Source organism: Micrasema longulum, unplaced genomic scaffold (genome assembly GCF_059751315.1).
Source record: "Micrasema longulum isolate JH-2025_06_02 unplaced genomic scaffold, ASM5975131v1 h1tg000271l, whole genome shotgun sequence".
Classification (NCBI taxonomy): domain Eukaryota; kingdom Metazoa; phylum Arthropoda; class Insecta; order Trichoptera; family Brachycentridae; genus Micrasema; species Micrasema longulum.
In genome coordinates this window covers 1,509,930-1,533,804 of record NW_028277475.1, presented here as the reverse complement: position 1 = coordinate 1,533,804, position 23,875 = coordinate 1,509,930, and the positions used below count along the sequence as shown (strand labels likewise).

General features: G+C 32.3%; 1 protein-coding gene across 2 annotated transcripts in view; it reads right to left on the bottom strand.

Annotated features, from left to right (window-relative positions):
• The window catches only part of LOC148283028 (uncharacterized), a 358,248-nt gene that overhangs the window by 277,120 nt on the left and 57,253 nt on the right, over positions 1-23,875 (bottom strand). For both annotated transcript variants that reach the window (XM_088224213.1, XM_088224214.1), the window contains exon 2: positions 13,233-13,268. The gene's annotated coding sequence lies outside the window, so the exon portion shown is untranslated. The remainder of the gene's footprint in view (positions 1-13,232; positions 13,269-23,875) is intronic.

Genomic DNA, 23,875 nt, shown 5'->3' with positions numbered 1-23,875 from the left:
AAATGACTGGTGGTATTAAAGTACGGACATGTCGGACCAGTGCACGGCACCACAAAACCGTGAGGACCATGCAAAATAATAATTTCTCAAACCATGGTGTTCTAGGTAAAAACCCTGAAAAATAGAATCGAGCGGAAGTATGGAATTCGAAAAATGATGATGGAAGTAGGTTAAATCCTGTCGAAATGCGATTGCTCATGCGAACGCGTGGTAAAACGATGTATGATAGGTGCACAAATGTCGAGATCCGTGAACTGTGTAATTCTGAGATATGCATTATCGACAAAATTAAGAAAGGGGTGCTGCGTTGGTTTGGAAACGTAGAGCGAATGGACATCGAAAACGGCTAAAAGGATCTACGATGCGAATGTTAGTGGATGCAGAAAACGAGGAAAAAGAAGAAAGACATGGCACGATCAAGTCCATCAAATACTTGAAGATGGACATGTCAAAAGTAGAAATAATCGGCCATCGAGTCGGAATCACTCGTCCGGGGTTCTGGTTCTATTTTACACACATAACTGTACTCTTCACATGCCTGGACATAGTGAAAATAAAACTGAGTACTTTTTATCATCACTTTTGTTTTTACAAATGTTTGGTTTCTTTTTATTATAAACTTTTTACTTTGTATGTACACAGTTTTGCTGGTTTTATCTTGTTTTATATTATAAGTTATTTTTAATATTATATTTTTTCACTGCTGTGATTATAATTTTTGTAGTTTTATTTTGTAAAACGTTCGTTACACCGAAAATAAATTATTAAAAAAAATAAAAATTACAAATAAAATTCATATATTTTTGTGATATTCGAGTTTTGGCCTACCGCTTACTTGTCAATACATATTTTGTTAAATAATTATAATGTGTGGGTCACGGTTAAACCAGATCCAGTGTTTTTACACACCTGTGTGTTTTTTTTTATAAAATGATACGATTGGTCTACAATATTAGTACATTACCTGCTTAACGTAAAATAAATGGTTCAATATTGATTGATTGTTCTGGCATTTATTAAATAGAATTTTCGATTTATATAAATCAGATATAATTTATATGTTATATTCTATTCAAATTATTTTTCATATACATAACTGAATTCTTCATCTACCTCGACACAGAGAAAAAATAAATGGATTTTAACGCCGAGGTTTATACACCAATATACCATTATTTGCAGATTTGCAGATGAGACAGATGCAAGACCTCGAATTGATAGATGACTTTGTGTACCTCAGCTCGCTTATCTCCAACAACGGCAGTTGCCGACCTGAGATTGGTCGCAGGATTCAAATGGCCAAAAAAGCAATGAACAGTTTGAAAAAGATTGAGCGAGATCGAGGTATATCAATAAACACAAAAAAGCGGTTGATGGAAGCCCTGGTATTCTCCGTTTTCCTATATGGGGCTGAAACGTGGACAATGCGTGCCTAAGAGAGGAAGAGAATCGATGCTTTCGAGATGTGGTGTTGGAGAAGGCTGCTGCGTGTGCCTTGGACAGCCAGAAGGGCGAATGCATCGATTCTGGAAGAGCTCCATATTACAACTCGTCTATCAGTAGTGTGTTTGAGAAGGATACTGTCTTTCTTTGGACATATTGCTAGACGTGAGCCAGACAATCTAGAAAAGGCAATAATGTCAGGCCGAGTTGAAGGTAGGAGAAGCCGAGGTTGAATCCCATATAGATGGACTGACCAAATAAAGGTGGCTACGGGGCTAAAATTTGATGAGTCAGTATGGCGAGCTGAGGACAGACTGGAGTGGAACAGACTAATTAAAAGTGTTCATGGTGATCACGGTCCTCAGCATTAAGGGACCGACTTGGAAGATACCATTATTGAATTCCAATTTTCTATCACGGTTATTCACGACTTGTTAAAAATGACTTCAAAATTTTGTTATTTAATAAATCGTTAAAAAAAACTCTAATTTCGTAATATTAGAAAACCAATAAAACCAATAAAATTAAAAATATGGAGTGCTAACATAAGTCATGTCTGTTTTTTTTCTAAATGAAGAGAACAAGAGGACACAACAAAAAAAATACAGCAAATTAGACAATAACGCTTTCTCCTTTATTATTTTACTACGAATTAATCAATAAATAATTCATAATGTCTTCCCGGTGCACTGCGCAAATATCGCGAGCGTCTTTGACAGCTTTATTCCCTCGATTGAACGTGAACAGAAAGAGGTGTGGAAAACACTCACATTCGTCTACTTGATATTCCATTTTTAAAGAAATAAAATAAGAAAGTATATGTAACAAGAAAGTATATGTAAATGCGGGATTGAGAACACTCAGACATCGGGAAATATTTAAACTGCCTTTGTTTTCAAATAATGCTACATACCACACACCTATGGCCCGCATGTGTCGGGAATATAATATATACTGCCGAAACAATAAAATTGACGTTTTTCATGATACTCTCTCAGCTTTTGCGAATAATCTCTTAGGAATAAATCTTATTCAATAAGTACACACGTACAACTTATTTTTTATTACATTGTATCATGTATAAAAATATATTTAAAAAATATGTATTACAACTTAATATATAAATCTATTTTGTGTAATTCTATAATTGAAGATATATATGCATGTAAAATTGTATCGACGAATGCTTTCAAATTGTATGTTTTCTAGTATGTATCTTTGTTGCATTACCTAATAAAATAAAATAAAATAAAAACAAACACAAGATACGGTAGAGAAAATTTTTTTTTGAATAACGAACCTTTACCATTGTTTGTGCTGCTCATTTTTAAATTTGGAAAAAAAACGTACAACGTATTATATGTTAACATTCAATATTTAATTAAACCTGGCATATTCAAAACATATATTTATTCCTATTTATTTTATTGTCTCATAAAAAACAAAACACATTATAGAATTAATACAATGGTTTCAATATGTCGGTAGATATTTATATAATATGCCCCAACTACATCATAAAGATAACTTTTATTATAACACAATAAAATGTTTGCTAAGAACTTGTTCTAGTTTATCAGTTTTATTATTGTACATTAGGGTGGGCAGATAATTTTTTTTTCTGAATTATGAAATTAAAAGGGTCTCAAAAGTGGCCTTTTGGATTTATAAATATCAATTAAAATATTCAATACCACTTACTAGGGGCTACTTTGGCCCTCAACCAGAGCTTGAAGTTTTCGAAAAAGTCGATTTTTAGCGCTAAACTGCCTGTCATTTCGTATTTAAGTAAGAAAATCAGTGCAATTAAATTTAATAATATGCATTAGGTCTTATTAAATAAGTATCTTAGGTCGTGAGTTGCACTTTGTTTTGTAATAAATGGGTAGCATTGTTTTGATGAGCCATTGTTTTCGTCAATATTAGCCGGGCGCTCAACGGAATCAGTTCCGCGGAGTGTAAACTTTTTGCATTTCGGTAGTTTTAAAACGTGTTCAAATTTTTAATGTGATTAAGTTATATCATTACTAACAAAAAATAATTTTATCGATATAGATAATTAACAAAATGTTCAGACAGTGATAAACTTCAAACCTCGATTGAGGGCCAAAAATAGTACGGAATATTTTTTTAAAATAATTTTTACGTTCAATCTGATATAAAATGTACCTTTTTAGACCCCTTTCACTTTGATGTATATAAAAAAAAAACTTCAACAAAACACTTTATTGAACATGCTAGTGAGGGTGAGTATATACATTGTGGGTGGGTGTGTATGTGTGTATATGTGTATGGGTGTGTGAGTATTGTATATATGTGACAATGTGTAGTGAATATAAGTGACTTATTGAACAATGATTATCAAAAATTATCTGTTTTTTTTTTAAAACCTTAATAAGGGAACCTATCAACCACCTTATTGATCGATGTAAAATTATTAAGAACGCTTCGGCCTTAAATCCCAATTTCAAAATATACTTAAAAGCGTTGATTATCTAAGGAATTCAATCTTATTTTCTGTGTAGTTGATTAGAATGATTTCCGCTACAAACTGGTGTATTTTCAGCAGCAAAAAACTACGGCACAGTTCAGTTAAGTGTGTCTCAAAAAAGTGCATTGACAGTTGTTTTCTGAGCTGTCTTTCATCACAAATTGTCACAAATTGTCACAAATATTCAACCTGCTTACAGCTCGCTGTTGCACTTCCCTTTACTAGCGGACAGAGCCTAATTTAGTTGCTACTACCTATAGATACATACTTGTATCTGCATATTATGGTACTTATACACTGGACACACTACATAACAACTCAAATATTATGAACTATCATGATCGTCTAGAGTACTTTCATATCTTTAGTTTAGAATTCAGAAGGATTTTGACTGGATTGATATTCTTGCACAAATTAATATCTAACTGTATAGATGATCATGATATCCTTGCTCAGATAAACCTTAATGTACCTCGCCGTCACTTGCGTACCAATCCTGTCTTTGCTGTGGGAAATTATAAAACTAACATCGGATTCTTTTCCCCTCTGTCAAGGATCCTAAGAACAGTAAACGAAATCATTAATCAGTTGTTGATGATTTGATTGATTTTTATATCACAACTATTGTTTTTCCTAAATTGTTTTTGTTCCCTAGTTCGCCCGCACCTAGAGTATTCCTATGTTATCTGGTCTCCATATTATGATGTTCACATCAAAAATATTGAACCAGTTCAACATTGATTTTTGAGAAAGATAGGCTGGAGGTTGAGCTTATCCAGAGACCTATATACGTATAATGAGTTAGAAACTACCTTGAATATATCTTCTCTTCAAGACTGTCAAAATAAATCCAACCTTATAGTCCTATTTAAAATTCTCAACTTACTCTTTGATGCGCCTGAACTACTGACCTCAATAAAATTAAATATCCCAACTAGAAACCTCAGACAAAACTTACTTTTTCATACCGATAACCATAGAACTAACTGTGGTTTTCATTCCCCTATGCCCAGAATTCTTAGGTCTGCCAACAAACATACCAGTCTTGATTTCTTTGATAACAAGTTGTCTTCTTTCAAACGATCACTAATCAAATTCAATTATAAACACCTCTCTCCTGCTTCCACTCCCACAAAGTCTACTATATACCATTGAGTCTTTCTAATTTTTTTATAATAATTTTCTATGTATAAATGTGTCCATAAAAATGCCCATTTGGCGTATGTATAAATAAAGAAATAAATAAAAAAATAAAAATAATACTATTTTTCTTGGTTTTAATCACCAAAATCTAGAATTATGAAAAATATCAACAAAATGGCTTTATGGTGTCGGTGTACCCTACCTAGAGTTACTCTATGCAGTAATTTTTGAAGTGTTTAATTTATTATTCTAGGCAGTTTTAATTTCTAATCGTCTTGTCGATACGTCACTGAAATTTCAACATAACGCTTGTCTAATTTTAGCACGACGCGACATTGACAAAGTGTTGGTGATCAATCATAGGCGGGTGTAGTCATTGACATGCCTCAGTTATCCTTATAACCACTGACACACATTTTAAGGTAAATGTTTCAAATCAGGTACGCATTAATCAGAATCACATTTCAGTCATAATTATGACTTTTTAAACTATTAAATTTTCTTTTCCAAGGAAAACTTTGCAATCAGCAAACATCCTACACAAAACATGAACCCATTTTCAAATTAGTAGGTGGTATCAGGGTTTGAAAATATTGTGATATTTATGTCGGTATCAAAATATTGGATATGTAAAGCCCTGTATATCTAATATAATTAAAAAAGTTTTATTTCTTTAGTATAAATATTCATAATTCTCTTTCCACACCTAATGGTGTATCTTGATAAATTTTGTTGCATGAACGAAAGATGATTAGTCTTACGCTTCAGGTACCAGTCTAGGGACTATGGAATATTCTAGTTGGAAAACAATCATATTTCATATCCACCAGTCGAGAATCGAACCCGAATCGAACTAGATTCTAGCGCCATAACACATAACACAATAGAAGAAAAATCACATCGCGTTTTCTCTTCAGGACAATGCGAAAGAATCATGCTTTTATTTTTATTTATTTATTTCTTTAACTTTTTGTACATTGTGTTATTTGTACATTGGCGGGCTTATTGCCAAATGGCAATTTCTTCCTACCAACCAATAAAATAATAGTTTTATTTTTATAATTCAAGTTACAGAACATGTTCAATAGAAAATAAAGTGTAATTCGTGTCAAACAAAGTTAATTGCCCGTTTTTGTTTGTTATCAACTCATCCTTTGTTTTTTTTATTTTCGTACATTTGGCAATCCGGATGACTGAAGTTCAGATAAACGGAGTTTAACAATGTATTTTTATTAAATCGCTCTTCCATCGCAACTTTTAATGACGAAGTTCAGCGTTGTTTTATATTTTTTTATTTGTCATTCAACTAAGCCAATTATTTGTTTATTTTTTTATGAAAATAAATATTTGCGTTCTGATAATTGACTGGCAGTGCACAACGGAGTTTATGTCCCTACACTTATGCATTTAAGTGAAACATGGAACTGGCAAAGGAAGGATGAAAGCCAAGTGACCGCGGTTGAAATGCGATCTCTTAGACGAATGTGTGGGAAATCAATGTATAACAGGGTTACGAATGATGAAATCAGGCGAGAGTGTAAATCTGAGTCAAGTATAATTGATAAGATTAAGAAAGGGTCTCTGAAATGGTTTGGTCACGTAGAAGAAACGGACGACGAAAGAATGTTAAAACAAGTATGTATGGTGAAAATGATATGACAAGATGTATGAATGTGGAAGAAGCTAGAAATGTATGCCAGGATAGACGTGTGTGGTGGTCCATTCTCTCTGCCTACCCCTACGAGGAAATGGCGTGATGGTAGTAGTAGTAGTAGTAGTAATGATTTACCGAAATATTTCATTTTGAGGGCCATTTTCAGCGAGTTGTAAATAACTCACTTTAAGAAAATTCGAATCAAGTTGGGGTAGAATGGGATTCGAACCACGGACCTTTAAGCTGTGAGTCGAAGACACCACGGGAGTTCTGCTGATTCGTCGTTTACTTGGCGTAAACCAGAAATATATCACAATTCGCTTATCATTGGTTGATTTCGAAGAACTAGTGACGTCGTTCAAAGTTGTTTATTTTTATCAATTTTTTTTTTCATACGTTCTCAATAAAATTCGTCGTAAAATTTTTACCGCGCGTTAGAATTCATTTTCTACATCCAATTTTTCGTGGGGCTGAACTTCTTCATTCTAATCGGGACACAGATAAAAAAAAACAAATCAAATAACATTATAATGATAACATATTACAACAGAGATAAAAAACATTTTAAAGAAGGTAATGTAAAAGTCTAGGCATCCACAGGGCTTATGACCTGTAAATGGCTGGTTTAAGTGGCCACTTTACACACTGTGTAACACTCACCGTTCTGCCCGTATTCTATAACATATATATTCGGCGGCCTCCGTGGTGTAGTGGTCAAGACGCTTGACTCACGCACGGAAGGTTCCGGGTTCGATTCCCGGTGAGAACACAAAAATTAAAAATGTGATTTTTCTCAAGCCTGGGTGCTCTGTGATGTAATTCACCACTGTAATTAGGCCTCATGGCCTGTTGTGGTGCAAAAAGAATGTTAAATGTTAAAAAAAAAAAAAAAAAAATTCCTTCAATTCTTTCACCTGTTGATGTTTGTGAAGTAAGGGTTGAAACCTTTATTTGTGCGGGTAAGATTCATGTGCCAAAATTGAATTATTTCACCTATAAACTGGGCAACTCATGAAAATTCTTTTTTTTATTTCTATACTTCTTCATGGGCTAGGGAGCAGATTCACTTAAACCAGCCAACGACAGGTCATAAGCCCTGTGGATGCCTAGACATCTTTATTACTATTAAACCCTATGGTGGTATGTGAAGTTCAATAATAAGACGTATTATTGTTGACTGTGGTTTATTCTCAATGCTTGTGGTAAAATAGCGACAGTTTGCTAGGAGAGACAAATCTAGAATGACTTACCAAGCTGTGTGGGTATGCCGACGACTGTAGATATATTGTTGTCACCAACAATTTTAAAAAAAAAAAAAAAAAATATTTGCGTTCTTATGATTTACTTAAATATTTTATTTTGAGGGCCATTTTCAACGAGTTGTAAATAACTCCCTATTAGGAAATGGAATCGAGTTGGGGTAGAGTGGGATTCGAACCACGGACCTTTGGTCCGTGAGTCCGAGACACTAGCCACAGGACCACAACCCGATTTCAATATACCTACATTCCTTACAACTACCTTCTCTAAAATGTTCTGCATCTCTGTTGTAATATGTTAATATTAACAGATTCCCAGGAAGTTAAATCCAGTCCTTGTCTACAAAAATTTTGACAAACTCAAAATATTGTTGAACATTATGATTCTACTCTCATTTTTGTGTTTTCATTTGTTTTACATAACGAATATGGTAACATAATTTCCCATGGTAGTTGCATAAGCAAACATTTTGTTCACATTTGTTCGAGAATCGTGTGAAGTTAGACACACGTACACTAAAATATAATCCATTACGATTGTTACATAATGAAGGTGTGAAACGGCGGTGTTCCCAGCAGAGTTTACCTGTCCGAGTGATCTTTGTATAAATAATTATAAACTTATTCGAAAATGTTGCGCTTGCATACTGTGAGAACTGTAACACGCTTAAAGAAGTTGCATTATTGTAATTAGAAGAGAAATAGAACGTAGATATAACATATTACTTATTTTATACACAGCACGGCCCAGATTACAATGGGATTATCATCAATTTTATCTACAAAGAAAATTAAGTTTTCTTTATGAAAACAGAATGTGCGTAAATTTATTATTTAAGAAATCAAACACTGATTTGAGTCTACCGAACACTTTATTTTATTTTTACAAATGTAAAAACAAAAAATTCGTAACAATTGTTTTGCCTTGTTAGGGCATTTTCAAATGAATGTGAAGATTAGATGGATTGAATGTCCTTATACAGGGTGTTTTTTAAACCCTGTCACATCCGAAACCATGATGATCAGTATGAGCAAGAAGACATATTAGCATATTAAAAAAATATTTAGAACGAAGGGGAGAAGCGAGGGAGGCGCGGCCACGCGGTTGATGGTGCATCAGACTCCCCCTCCCCCCTTCTCGTTTCTCCTCTGCAGAAATAAGCAACCATTTGTTTTTTTTTAAATATTTTAGTTATTAAGATTTCAGTCGTTCTAAAAAAATATTTGAATGTGCCAATATGTCTTCTTGCTCATACTGATCATCGTGGTTTCGGATGTGGCAGGGTTTAAAGAACACCCTGTATAGCTATAGTTCATAAGATTGTTTTTATTTATTACCTAAGTACCTTGAATTATATAGCCATAGAATTATATAGATTTACGGACAACGTCCATTTTAAACACATAGTATTACGAAAACAATAATATATGTACAATTAAATAAAACTAGAAACGCAACAATTAGAAAAAGCAAAGACAATTAAGTATATCAGACAAACATTATGGGATCCAGGGCTGCGATTACAATCGGTATCGGTACATAACGAGACGGTATACAGTAAAATCGATATTTATTTGTAAAATTATTTTATTAGATAACGGAATTTTTAAGAGAAGGTAATATAGAAGTCTTGGCATCTACAGAGCTTATGACCTGTCAATGCCTGGTTTAAGTGGCTATTTTACACACTGCGTAACATTCACCATTCTGCCCATATTTGAACATCTATAATTCTTCAATTCTTTCATCTGTTGATGTTTGTGAAGTTAAAGAGCTGAAACCTTTATCTATGCGGGTGAGATTCATCTAATTGAATTATTTTACCTACGTAGTAGGCAACGCCTGAAAATGTTATTTTTTCAATTTATATACATTGACATAAGCCCTGTAGAGATGCCGAGACTTCTATATTACCTTCTATTCAATGTTCTTCATCTATGTTGTAATATGTTTATATTAACAGCTTCCCAGGGAGTTGAATCCAGTCCTTGTCTACTAAAATTTGATCAAACTCAAAATATTGTAGATAAAGGAATATTTTAAAATTCAATAATTTAAAAATAGCTTATTTTTCAATTGTGATTCTTTGTTACAATACGGTATTGTTGGATGGGGTGGTGCATAAGCCAATGTATTAAACCCCTTTAAAATAGTTCAAAGATCAATTATTAAAGTAATTTTAAAGAAACCATTAACGGAAAGTCTAAGTAAATTATTTGAAGTTCATACAGTGGACACTTTTTATACAATAAATTCCATTATTCAAATTTAGAAAGAAGAAAAAATACAAGAATTTGAGACAAATAAGTCACTTAGATACCAAAATAAAATTAAAATCTCTAAATTCCACAAAAGTCATGGTCAAAATAGCTTTGTCTTCAAAGATATCAAAAAGTACAATAATCTCCCCAATGAACTAAACACTATTAAAACTAATTTATCAATAAATAAATTCAAAGTAAATCTAAAGATTTTTTTTGAATATGTGTAAAAACTGCATTAAATTTTAATTAGTATGAATATATTATTATTTTCTGTTTTCCTTTATATATTCTATGTTTTTATTTTGTTTTCTCATGTACTCGTATATTAAAAATTATATAAACTCTAATAAATAAACAACTATAACAGCGTACGTTCTCCAAGCACAAGAGTTGAGTCTCTTTTTTTGGAGAGTTACAGTTTTAATATTTACAAGATGTATAAAAGTAGATTTGTATAGAATTTTTAAAAACATGTACCATTCACAAAATTAATTAATAAAAAATAAAATTTTAAATATGTGTACATTTGTATGAAAATTCAAAGTATCTTCGTCGGTAACCTGTAATTGAACATGTATAGATAAAAAACATGTATTTATATCAAATACTATTTTTTATCCAGAAATTTTCACTTAATTTACTTTGTCTTTAATTGAAGATAAATGTTAACTTTCCATTAAAATACTTATATGAGTAATTTGTTGAGTTTTTTTTTAGTTTAATAGTAAAGTTATTTCATTTATAATAAAACTTATTCAGATCTTGGTTTTCGTTAACAAATCTGATTATTCTGGGTAGAGGTACCTGTAAATCATAGTTAGTCTCATAATAACCGAGGAATAGAATTTATTATTTCTGAATCCATGTTAAGGAACATTAAGAGGTATTTGTTGGAGAATAGTTAGGACATCATTTACGCCCGTAGTTCACCTCCCTCCGCTACAAAATACTAGTAGCGAAACCGCTGGATGAAATCCGCTGCGATCAAGTGTAGTTTGAGTAGCGGAACTGAGCGTCGGAACGTCGCGCGAGTCATTTAAGTTGAGACAATCGGAGCAAAATGACGTCGTTATCAGAGTCAGAGGAGGAGAAAGGTACTACTGAATCGCTACTGGTTGATAATTTAGCTAATGACATAAACGACCTTTTTCGTACCTTTAAATGCCACCTGATTTTAATTTGTATTTGTTAATAGAAGTAGCAATAGTATTACAGTAGTACTACTATTACTACTGTGCCACCATTTTGACGCTATTGTTATCTTAATTAAGTACAAATAAATAATTAAACATAATACATGTACTTATTACATAATGTTATCTTATAAATGAATATACAAATACATGTAATATAGTCTATTATTATTATTAAATGCCTACATACTATTCTCATTTAATTCTCTCTGGATTTCTTTCCATGCCTGCAATTTTTTAATATAAATTTGTTAGTCTGGATGATTTAATAAATATAGAATAGGTCTATTTCTGACCTCTTGAATGAGTTTTTCTGTGAAATCGACGTCCATTTAATGAAAAAAATATAGTTTCACTTTTTATTTTTGTCGACTTCTACAAACACGTGCGATAACAACGTGGCACCGCAACAAAATGACGACCGGAGCGAGGAAGGGCGGAGTGCGGCTGGCGTCGAAGCAGATCGGCGAAACAGCGCGGGAAAAGAGATAGAATTAAAGTCAAATCTATGCGTTCGAATAGGCAGTTTCGCTAGTGTTCCGCTTCTCCTACATATGGACAAGACATGGCGAAATTACTGTCGTTTCGCTGTTATGGTTTCACAACGGAGGTGTGCTACGGGCGTTAAGTCGTATTAATAGTCGCATTTTATCTGGGGTATTCCTGGTACCCTCAAGAGCGCGAGGATTTTTTTCACGCTTAGGCTCGAAAAGGTTAAATACGATTACCATAATTCACTTCTAATTGGATATTAATTGCTTTTTATCAATGTACCGTTGTACTATCGGACTTTCTTAATTATCGTTAGCAATAATTACTCCTAATGGAGAAATGTGTTTTCTGAGAAAAACATATCTATTTATTTATTTATTAACGGACATTGTCCATGTATACAATTTATAAGGTGTAAATATTACTATAAAAGAATAGTTTAAAACATTAAAAAAAAAGAAAAAAATCATTGACAAACATAAGGGACATCGAGACAAGATCTGGACTATTTATTTAGTGCTCGTTTAAATCGTTGTAAACTTAAACCAAAAAAGTCCAGATCTTGTCTTGAGTTAACAATACGATAAAGACGAGTCATTGGAGAATTAAGGCCATAGTTTGTTCTATGCTGATCGATGAACAGTACTTCATAGTTTCTCAATCTACGAGTCGGAATATTGAACTTTACTTGTCCCAGTAATGATGGAACATCGATTATACCATTTAGTATGCCGAACATATATATGGAGTCATTATTAGTTCTACGTTTTTGTAGACTAAAAATATTAAACATTGGCTCTCTTTCAGCATAAGAATAATCATTATTATATCGAAGAATATATATTATTAATGTATTATAATATACAAAAAAAAAAGCAATTTGCATTAAATATTCACGATTAAAATAAAAATAGTATGGATATCCAGGCATTTATGGTTATGTATGATGACCCGTCATTAGCCTGTTTAAGTGATCATTTTGCAAGAAGTATAAAATAGTTATTTCTATTAATAATATTTTGAGTTTGCCCAGATGTTTGCAGACAAGGAATAAATTTCATACCCTTATTGAAATACCATTTTCGAGAATACGGAAATCTAACTATTTACAGGGCTTATGACCTGTCATTGGCTGGTTAAAGTGGCCACTTTATACGCTGTGTCACATTCACCATTCTGAGTTTTTCAAAATAACCAATAAATAAAAAATAAAAAATACTCTTTTGGAATGTAAATTTTCTAAATCTCTGTTGCTATGTATAAAATAAAACAGGAAAATTGAAAAAACCAACCTTTGCTCTCCTATTCAGCAGCTAATCGTACTGCATCTGCAAAAGAAAATAATTAATGAGTTCAGTTATTGTAAATTTTCATTTAATATGAATTTAATAATATGCTATCGCCCTTCGAGAAAAACTCACCAACCCTAAAATACTCTGTTTTGTGTTGAATATGCCATTTCAACCGTAAAATTATGTTCTTTAAGAGGCAAAAAATTAACAAGATTACCTATATAGAAAAAATGCATTAATTGAAATTATTTGCTGTCGGTGAAAAACAGTGGTGTAGCTCTATAAAAAATTATCAAACTTTTAAAACTAAAATTAAAAAAACATTTAAGACTCACCCCTTCCTAGACTCCATACCAAAGAATGTTTATTTTTTATCTTTAATTTACCTTGTTTATTTATAATTTTAATTTCAATTTACTTTTTTTAAATTTATTTTGTTTAAATAAAAAAATGTGAAACGAACTCCCTCTCTAAACACAAGTATCTACTTTATTAGAGAGGTAGAAACGTTATATATAAGATGTTCTATTTTGTATTTCAAAAATTTATTTTGTAAAAACAAAAATATTCAATAAAAAAATAAAATAAACAAATAAATCACTAAAGGCAGATAATGTTTTTTTTTTAAATATTCAAATTTATACAAAAATTAACAATATCTTGATCGCGCCAAACTAATAATAAATAAAGATATGATAATGAAAGTGTATAGTATTTCCAATATTTGAGTTGTCCAAATGTTTGTAGACAAAAGACTGGATTTCGGCCCCTCGGGAGTCGTTAAGATTAACAAATTACAACAGGTATGGAGAATACCTTAAATAAGGTAATATTGAAGTCTAGGCATTTACAGGGCTTATGACCTGTCAATGGCTGGTTTAAGTGGCCCCTTAACACACTGTATAACATTCACTATTTTACCTATGTTCGAACATCCACATTTCATTTCTTCAATTCATCCATTTATATTACCTTCTTAAAGGTATTCTCCAATATATATTACCTTCTTTAGGGTATTCTCCATCCCTGTTGTAATTTGTTCATCTTAACGACTCCCTAGGGGGTGAAATCCAGTATTTTGTCTGCAAACATTTGGACAAACTCAAATATTGTAATAAAACCAACTGGTCCAAGATGTTTAAAAAATTGGAAAATTGTTTTCAGACGTTGCCTAGTATGTGAAATAATTCAGTCAAACGAATCTCTTCACAACAATAAAGGTTTCAGCTCTTTAACTTCACTATAATCAACAAATTGAAGAATTGAAGAAATACGGGTGTTCAAACAAAGGCAAAATGGTGAATGTTACACTATGTGTTAAGTGGCCACTTAAACCAGCCATTGACAGGTCATAAGCTCTGCTCCGGAATATCTAAGGGAACTATGCATTCCAGATGAACTAGTTGACAGGCGTCTCACGCTTAGATCAGCTACGTCTACGGCGAGAGGAAAAGTTATTATACCTCTACGCAAACAGCGCACTAAATTTAGTGAACGCGCATTTGCGGTCGCAGGCCCTACGGCATGGAATGCTCTCCCAGCAGAGGTGCGAGGCTGTGAAAGTGAAGTGATATTTCGGAAAAAACTTGAAACCCACTTGTTCTCTAAATCATTTGAATAAATCCGTAGCATGTGACAACAAAATAAATTATTTTAATTAAATTACAAATTTAAAAGAATTACTATGTTGGGCACCCTTGAGGGATTTTATTACGAAAATGGCGCTTTATAAGTTATCCATAATAATAATAGTAAAAAAAGCCCTGCAAATGCCTAGACTTCTATATAACCTTCTTTAAGGTATTCTCCATCCCTGTTGTAATTTGTTAATGTATGATATTTGTTAATTTTTTAAAAAGTATTTTGATGTTCTGATATATTTTTTGTATTGCTCTTTTTTGTTACATTTTTTTTACACTATACTGTGTGGAACGTATTGCTTGTGTAAAAAGAAGTTCCAGTGCTGGAAATCGAGCCTGGGACTTCATGCATTTCAGCTGAAAACGCTAACACTATGCCAGAAAGTAGACGGAGCTTACGAATATTTAAATACATTGAGTATTATGATATTCCTTTTGATTAGAAACTGGTTGACAATCCGTTATGATATAACTATTCCACATACAGTTTTGTCGCCTAATACGTATTTAAAGCCAACATCATCGCGAGCACCGTTATTTAGCGGCTTTTCATTATAACATAATTTATACAAAAAATAAATGATCATGTTTAAATTACTCCTAAACAACGGAACTTACATAAGAAAAAACAAACAAACAAACAAACCATCACGCCGTTTCACCGTAGGAGTAGGCAGAGAGGAAAGAACGTCATATCACTCTCTTTGCATACAGACCTCGCTTCTTCTACATTCATACATCCTCTCATGCACGCAACTTGATTATTCTTACTCTTGACATGTCCATCTTCAAGTATTTGATGGACTTGATCGTGCCATGTCTTCCTCGGTCTTTCTCGTTTTCTGTGTCCATCAACATTCGCATCGTAGATCTTTTTAGCCGTTCTTTCGCTGTCCATTCGCTCAACATGTCCAAACCAACGCAGCACCCCTTTCTTGTTTCTGTCGATAATGCATGTCTCAGCGTCACACAGTTCACGGATCTCGACATTTGTACACCTATCAAACCACGTTTTACCACGCATTCGCCTGAGGGATCGCATTTCGACAACATTTAACCTACTTTCATCATTATTTTTCCAATTCCATACTTCGCTCCCATACATTCGAGTTGGCACTAGAACTCCTTTGTGAACTTCTAGTTTAGCCTCCTGCGATAAGCATTACATACTTCCCAGACACACAAATTCTTCTACCTGATTTAGAATATCTCCGTTCACACTGATCTCATATTTATTTATATTTTCATCTCTTTAAAAAACCATCACTTTCGATTTATCAACATTCATAAGCAAATCGCTTTTCTTGCATACATCGTAGACTTTTGTTACCAAGAATTGTAGGTCTTCTTTGCTGCTAGCAAGAAGCACCTCATGGGGTCCGGGGTCTGGGGTCCCTGCCTACATAAGACCTTATCATTATAATTTCCTACCCAAACAATATTGTGCATAAGGCACTGCACTGATACTCCAGTAAGAGAGTTCAGCGCTACGGAAAATTGGATTGGATTGGATTGAAAAATTGTTTTCTTGCGCTCAGTAAAAATTGAAGCGTTAAATCGTGGGGCGATTTTTTTTTGAAAATGTATGAATTAAAAAAAAAGTATTTTAGTGAAAACGTACTACTTTGAGCGACGTCACCGGTTAATAAGAATCAACCAATGATAAGAGAGTTCTGAAAGATTTCCAGTTTACGGTTACTCAACGGACCAATCGGCAGAACTAACCGAGAAGAAGCGAAAGAGAACTTAAGACGGAGTATGTTTATGACCCACCTTTGACTGGTTTAAGTGTTAAACTTATAAACAAGCCAATGGCTGGTCATAAGCCCAATAAATGCCTGTACTTCCATATTCCCTTCTCAAAAATGTTTTCCCTCTCTGTTACAACAAATTTTGATCTAAATAACTCCCTAAGGAGGGAATTCAGTCTGTCTACAATCATTTGGACATGCTCAAAACACTGTTAAATAAATAGGTGCGCATTAATTGAAACGAAACAATATAAGAAATAAAAATATAACAAAGAAAATAAAAATTTAAAATATGCGTAAAAAAAATTCAAACAAAACGTACCCCATCAAAATCATGATCTAAAATATGTAAATAAAATAAATAAATATTTTTAAAAAAGGTTGATAAGAAAAAAGCCTATTCGACGAAATATAAAAATATTTAGTATTTAAAATAAATCAGTATAAAAACAGATTATCTTTTAAGCACTGACGCAAAAAAAATAATTTTTTGTCTATATATATATTTATTTACTTTTACAATTGCATACTTTGCTCCCATACATAAGAGTTGGCACCAGGTCTCTATTGTAAACTGGTAATTTTTCCTCCTGTCTCCTGTGACAAACGTTTATTTGCCAAGGTTGATTTAAGTGCACCGTTTACCCTGTTCCCAGCACTCACCCTCCTTTTAATATCTTTCTCAGTCTTTCAACCTCTAGTAAACACACTTCCCATCATCATTATCATAAGGTCGACAGATTTGGGTGAATCCAGAAGTCTAGGTATTGTGTCTATGTAGCCTGAATATATCAGCGGTGACAGTATCCATCCATTATTTATTTATTCATTTATTTCGACGGCTTACGCCTTTTACAAAGTATAAAATAATGTTAAAAAACAATTATAATGAAACTAAACACCTGGACACAGTATAGAAAATGAAATAAAATCAGCAAAAAATAATAAAAAGAAATTATTTAAGAAATTATAACATAGGTATGCAGCAAATTAACAATAAATAAAGGGTTTAAATATAAAAGTATTGAAGTAACAGAGGCGATGTATCATAGCATAAACATTAAAACAAGTATAACACTTAGTACATTTTTATGATTTAGAAAAGAAGCGATTAAAAAGTAATGATTTTAATTTGTATAAAGATAAATTAAATAAATCTAAGTTTCCATGTTTGTTTGCTAACATGTGGAACCGTGGAAAAGGTGAGTATTTAGCACGGTTTGAACTATGCAAATCAACAGCAAAAGAAGTATTTTGTCTCGTCCCACGCTGTCTCACATAAAAATACACACAATTTAAAAGTTCGGGACTGTCAAGAACATTATTTAATAACTTGAAAAGCAGCATTACATCTGAAATTTCCTTTCTATCAGTAATACATATTAATTTTAACTGCTTCATTAAACATTTATAGTTAAACTCTTCAATTGGAATGTTTAATTTGAAATTTATAAATCTTAAAAACTTGTGTTGGACCTTCTCCATACTGTTTATATAGGTAACATAATTAGGAGACCAAACTGAGGACCCATATTCTAACTGGCTTCTCACTATGGTCATGTATAATATTTTTAATGCATCAACAGACTTAAACTGTCTTGTTGTTCTGATAACAAAGCCTATGGTTTTTGTGGATCTATTTACTATCTCATTCAAATGGGTAACACAAGTTAATTTATCATCAAAGATGACACCCAAATCATGTATTTTCTTTACAAGAGTTAATGTCGTATTACTGATGCTGTATTGAAAAACCAATGGATTTTTTATTCGAGTAAACCGCATTACATGACACCTATCTACGTTAAGAAGAATATAATGTCTGGTGCACTAGGCCTCAAAATAAACACTTAATTTTTTTATTTTTTTTTTATTTATTCATATTTTTCGCTTACAAACTATAAAGTAATAATAAAAATAATTTTTTTATTTTATTTTATTTATTTCGAATACAAACAGATGTACAGGTTAAATGAATATTTTTTTTTTAAAAATTTATATAAAATGTATACATAGTAGGGCCTGCCATCCAATTATATGTATTCACTAAATACTACTGTAATAAAGCGACGACGGCTTGAAGTTTAAACTATATAAATAATAAATATACTATATATTAAAATAAGATAAATAATGTGACCTCGCTGGGGTTTCCCGAGCCGAGGACACTTAACAATTTAGTTTTTTTTAATTACATTTGAGAATAAACAAAGAAGACTCACTTAAAAAACAAACATAATTAACAAATATTCAGACAGTTTTAAAAACAAGGTATTTATATACATCTATATTATTTATATTACAAAACACACAATGAAAACAACAAAAACCTAACATAAGCCATACAGTTGTGGAGCAGTTGATTCAGCATTGGTATGGGCGAATGAGACAATCCATTTTACTTCTACCTAGAATATATTTTAATATACTTTATATAAACATACTTCACAGATACACAAATCGTTCTGCCCGATTCAGAATACCTCCGTTTACAACGATTTTACACTAAGCCATAGTTTCAAGTTTTTCATAATATCTTAAAATATTTATGGGTTAACTTTATTATCTTAAATGGCGCCAACAGGTGTTGGTAAAATTGGATTCTTTTATCCGGGAAATACTTAGGGGAAAAATTAAAATTTATAAATAATACGGTCGTAAAACACTCGGAAGTGTGAGAATGGTCGGTTTTGGGCCTTCTAAGAAATACGTAGCAGCAATACAATGTTAACAATACTAATTAGAGATCTTTTGAAAGTTTAAATGGTGCATAAGACTTGCATGCACCTAAGTCAACACTCTGAATGCACCTCAGAGCACGTAGTCTTGGAGAAACAAAGGTAAACAGAACTTACGAACGAACGATAAATTACAACAGTGCTACTAAAAGTGAACTGATTAATAAATACTCAATAGATTTGAAATATTCTTTCCAATATACTCGAACATACAAAATGATACGTCAATCCTCAAACCACTCTCATACACAAGTTTGTCTAATAATTATGTAAAAAATTAATAAAATTGAGCGGGAATTTCATACTCATTATAAAACGAAATAGTACAGACTAAAATGGATACAAAGTCGTTGGAACAATAGGCTTCTTTCCCCCCTCCGGCAACTACACGTGGACCGGACCATCTTCTAGGAATTTAGCAAACATCATGTGTTTGCACTTGTGCGACACTGCGACACTGCGACAGTGACTAGTGACTACCCAAAATCTACGAAAGCTACCCTTCGGATATTTTTATCAGTTATGTTATTCACAGTGATGAAATGCTTTATTTGTTTAGTTTTTTATTGTTTACTTTTTAGCACGAGCACTTTACAAATTTACTCATATGCTCAATGTTTGTTTTTGTAAATTTATTGATAATTTTAAGTTGCCAGAATTTCACTTGTCCATGCACTTTGTAGCTGCAAGACGATTAGTTATCTAGCTTCAATAGGTTAATGTTATCAACGATGAAATATCCAAATTTCGTAAATGAGGTCTAGAATTCCAACCGTCCATGCGCTCAGTAGCTGCAAGACTTGTTGTAATCCAACATCTATTTTTATAAATTTGTTTTTTATTTATTTTTTAAATATCACTAAATCTCTAAACTTTATTGTCAAAAAAAAAATGTAAATAGGGGCTAGATTTATTATTGTCTATGCGCTCTGTAGCTGCAAGACGTGATGTAATCTAGCTCCTATATATCATAATTGGAAACGAGGAACAAGAATCCCAACCGTCCATGCGCTCTGTGGCTGCAAGACGTGGTGGGATGTTTATTTATTGTACAGCGCCCTTGAAGTGATTTCCACAAAAACAGCGCCATATAAATTATCCGAATATATACATATATATATATACAAAGGTGTGTTTAGTCAAAAGCTAATCATTTTTTAGCAGGCTAAATGCATTATAATTTTTATTTTAATTTCAATTTTTTCGTTAACATTAATATATTTTTCAATACATACATATGTATATCACTTTTAAAATATGATGTAAATTAAATGATCATGAGATCATTTATAATTATAACTTCAGCTGTAAACTGGGCTTATATTTTCAACCGTCTGCATATACGCTCTGTAGCCGCAGGACATTTTATCTAGATTACTACTACTACTACTACCATCATTTCTCTGTAGGGGTAGGCAGAGAGAATGGACCGCCACACACGTCTATCCTGGCATATATTCCTAGCTTCTTCCACATTCATACATCTTGTCATACATGCCCTTAGGTTCTGTCTGCTTTTGACATGACCAGACATAAGATTTTGGTTTATCTGATCATGCCACGTCTTCCTTGGTCGTCCTCGTCTTACGCTACCGTTCATTTTTGCCATATATACTTGTTTTACCATTCTTTCGTCTTCCATTCGTTCTACGTGACAAACAATTGCAGAGACCCTTTCTTAGTCTTATCAATTATACTTGACTCTGATTTACACTTTCGCCTAATTTCATCACTCGTAACCCTGTCATACATTGATTTCCCACACATTCGTCTAAGAGATTGCATTGAATCAAGATTCTATTATAACGATTATTATAATTTATTGATGTTTATTTTGGATATTAGAAATATTAGGAAAAATCACTAACACATTTCTGGTCATGTGGTTACAAGAGGAGATTCCAGCAAAATGGTTGTACGATATTTTCCTGTAATTTTAATTATTAAATACCGAAAACACTTACGACTTTCGATCAGAGAAATTTCTCTTTTGTGGCCGCAAGAGTGTTCAATGTCCTGGATGAACATATAAAGTTCTCTAAAACAAGAAACATTTACAGGAGAAGTGTACAAATTTGGGTTTTGTCTAAGGGAAGAGACCATTGCAGGAGACTGCTGCGAGATATTGCATGGATTTATACCATTTATATAGTATTGTACTATTTAGTAAGTATTGTAAGTGTGTGTTAAGTATATGTGTATGTGTTAAGTATTGTACTATTTCGTCCCCAGCTAGAATACTGTACTCCTATTTGGTCACCTTACTATAATGTTAGTATTCATAGACTTGAAAGGGTTCAACAAAAAAAATTTAAGCAGGTCGACTACCGGACATTAGCTTTTCTAATCACTCTCTTAAAAATCGAAGAATAATGTTGGACCAGTTATTTTTATTCAAATTAATAAATAATAAAATTGATTCTCCAAACCTATTTGAAAGACTTCCATTCCGTGTGCCATCTTGACCGACAAGACAAAATCTTCTGTTTTACACTGAAAACGCGTCAACAAACTATTTTAAACAATCAACAATACCTAGAATATGCGACCAATATAACAATATATTTACCGAGGCTGATATTTTTTGTGACAATGTATGTAAATTTAGGTCAAAAATTATAGAAATTTTGAGAGAAGCAGATATTTAACTTTATTATTATTATTATATCCAATTTTTTTTATTTCGTTTCTTTTACATTTATTATATTGAACATAATTTAAATTATTGTATTAAGTGTAAACAATTTTTTGGTGAGTGCATGAGTTTTTTACACTAATATACAAAGAAATTGGCAATATATGTGTACATACTGTTTGTTAACCTAATAAAATAAATAAAAAATTAAGCGAGCTGTTCAAATGTTTATTGAAATTTTTATGTGTGATATTTTTTTTTAATCTGCATGATTCCACTTTCTATTTTTGTATCCCAACCCAACACAGGACTCTTGGCCTCCTAGAGTAAGGGATACATGATTATTTTTTTGTAATATGTATCTTTATATAAATAAATAAATCATAAATAACCCTATTTACTAATTTTTTTGTACAGAGCAATTTTTAGCAAATGAACAGCTAGATTTCTAAACGTTCTTGCACTCTGTAGCTGCAAGACGTGTTGTAATCTAGCTCCTATAAATAAATCTATGAAAAGCCAGATCTATTCCAAAGTCTAGTTTGGCGACAAATTGTGAATTGCAAATGTAAAAAAAATCTCGCTAGACACGCGCACCGATTATTCCGACTTTGGACATGTCCGTCTTTAAATATTTGTTATATCTGGTTATGCCATGTCTTTCTCGGTCTTCCTCACAAGCACTTATTTGCCAAGATTAATTGCACCGTTCCCTCTATTCCCGGCACTTACCCTAATTTCAATATCTTTCTCAGACGTTCCATCCCCAGTAAACATGCTTCTCAGATACATACATTTTTTTACTCCTTTTAATATAACCCCATTTCCAGTGATTTCACTTTGAGTAAAACTTTCATTTTTTGTAAATAAAAATGTAAAAAGAAAACAATATTAACAAATTACAACAGGGATGGAGAATACTTTAAAGAGGGGAATATGAAAGTCTAGAAATTTATAGGGCTTATGACCTGTCACACTGTTCAATGTTACACACTGTTTAACATTCACTATTTTGCCTATCTTTGAACATCCATATTTTTTTCAATTCTTCAATTTGTTGATTTTAGTGAAGTTAAAGAAATGAAACCTTAATTGTTGTGAAGAGATTCATTTGACTGAATTATTTCACATACTAGGCAACGCCTGAAAATAATTTTCAAATTTTTTAAAACTTCTTTTTGGACCAGTTTGTTTTATTACAATATTTGTCTACAAACATTTGGATAAACTCAAATATTTTAATATTTAAATAAGTTAAATAAAATAAAAATTCCGAAAACTGTGGGAGTTTATAAAATGCCGATGGTTAAAAAATAAATCACACGATATACTCGAAATGATCACAAACAAAATATCGAAAGTATACAACAGGGAACATTAATATGAAATCCTAAACTAATAACAAAATCGTCACGTTTTATTCCCCAACAAAAACCATGGTCGCATAACTCAAAATAATATTCCTACCAGCCGTAGGGATTTAGGTTAAAATTTATTATTGAACTTGGGTTTTTAACACTTATTTACCTATAAATTATTGTTTATGCATATAAATTTATATCTTTATAACACTAGAGCATTTGAACATAAATATTATTTTTTTATTTATTGGACAAATTGTCGTCTGCATTACTGTATGGGCGGTTCAACCCATTACGTAATGGAGACTAAATATAAGTTAGAAGTTAATGAATAGAAAGCAGATAGCTGCTTAGCTGCCGATATGTACAGAAAAATATATCCATATTATCCGCAGAAGTCGTATTCAGCAAGCGAATCGCCATATTAATGGGTGAATTTCGACTTGCATTTGATGTTATTCAGAAAGCAGCCAGCCATAGAAAAGTGAAACTGAGATAATAGCACCTTTATGAAACGA